Source organism: Petaurus breviceps, unplaced genomic scaffold, assembly GCF_028583685.1.
Source record: "Petaurus breviceps papuanus isolate PSGF00001 unplaced genomic scaffold, PetGlider_PUasm1.0 98, whole genome shotgun sequence".
NCBI lineage: Eukaryota > Metazoa > Chordata > Mammalia > Diprotodontia > Petauridae > Petaurus > Petaurus breviceps.
In genome coordinates this window covers 415028-416734 of record NW_027187460.1, presented here as the reverse complement: position 1 = coordinate 416734, position 1707 = coordinate 415028, and positions in this window count along the sequence as shown.

Here is a 1707-nt window from a genome sequence, read left to right as displayed (position 1 = left end):
AGATAGATAGATAGATAGATAGATAGATACTTTCTGACCACTGTCCTGTCCCAAAGTGCCCTGAGCTATCTCCAGAGATAATGAGTCACATAGCATTAGAGGTATTCAAGTAGATGTTGGATGATCCCTTATGCGGTATATTATAGCAGAGGTTCCTTTTTTTTTGGATATGAACAGGATTTGATGACTACTAAAATGCTTCAACTCTGAAATCCTGCTGTTCTGTGATTCTGCCTTAGACTCACTGGGTGACTCTAGCGAAGTTCTTTTTGCCCCTTGGTAAAATGAGTCACTTTGACTAATCAGCCCCCAAAGGTGAGAAACAATTCAGTTCAATAGAAACACTCCCATATCTGGAGTCAGAAGACTCCACGTGCTTGAGCCTCAGCTGTTACTATCTATCTGCGTATCTTGGGAGAGAGTCAGATGGTCAGACAGAGACTGGACCTCATTTTCTTCCTCTATAAAATGAAGCATTAGACTACATTATCTCTAAGGCATCTTCACCTCTAAATGCTATGGGACCCTATGGTTCAAAGCCAAGCTAGAAATATGGACCATTTGTCCCTGAGCCACCAACTGCCCTACCTATGGTCATTAGTAGGAATGGTCGAGGGAAAGGGCCAAGGAGACATCCATTCCCCAATCTAGCCTGGCCATTTCTAGGACTCTTCCCTGCCAGGTCTGAGTTTTTCTCAGATTTTTTTTCTGAGATTTTCTAGGGAAAATCAATTTTTAAAAAGAAACACTTATGCTTACTTGAAATGATATAACCTTCCCTGGGGCCTTGGACTCTCTTTGGGGCCCAGTGAAAAGAGGCTGATAACCAAGGCAAGGGAGGAGAGAGTATGGGAAAGCTGTAGTCTGGATATAATGCAGTACAACAGAAAAATCGTTGGATTTAAAGTCAGAGGACCTGGGTTCAAATCCTCATTCTTCAACTTCCCAGCTGTGTGACCTTGGACAATTCAGTTGAACCCTCTTGACCTTAGTTTTCTTATCTGGAAAATGAGGGTTTGGAATAAATGATTCATTCCTACTTCTAAATCTGGAGATCCTGTGATGATTCACTATGGTTATGGATACAGTTTGTGCTAAGGAAACAAATAAAAACAAAGGTGTTGTGTGTGTGTGGATTGCTAGTATATGTGTGTGCACATGTATATACCAGAGGACAGGAAGAAAAGTAAAGGGTAAAGACTTGGGATAAGTTAGAGAGAAGATTTCAGTTTCCTGTAACAATGACAATAATCATGATAGCATTTATTTACTTTAGGTTTTGCAAAGTACTTTCTACATGTTTGCTTATTTGATCTTCATACCAACCCTGTGAGATAAGGGCTATTTTTATCTCCATTCTACAAATAGGGAGACTGAGGCACAGGGAGGCTATGACTTGAGCAAGGTCACACAACTAGGGAAAGAAAGGCAGGTAATTGCCATTTATATAGTGTCTACTATATGCCAGGCACTATACTAAGTGCTTTACAAACATATCACTTGCTCTTCACAAGGATACTACAAAGGTAGATGCTATTATTATCCCCATTTAGAGCTGAGGAAACTAAGCCAAACAGTTTAAATGATTTACTCATAATCACACTGTTAGTGTCTGAGGCCATATTTGAACTCTGGTTTTCTTGATTCCAGACCCAGATCTCTATCCTTTGAGCCCCCTAGTTGTCTACTGGTGAATGTCTAAGACAG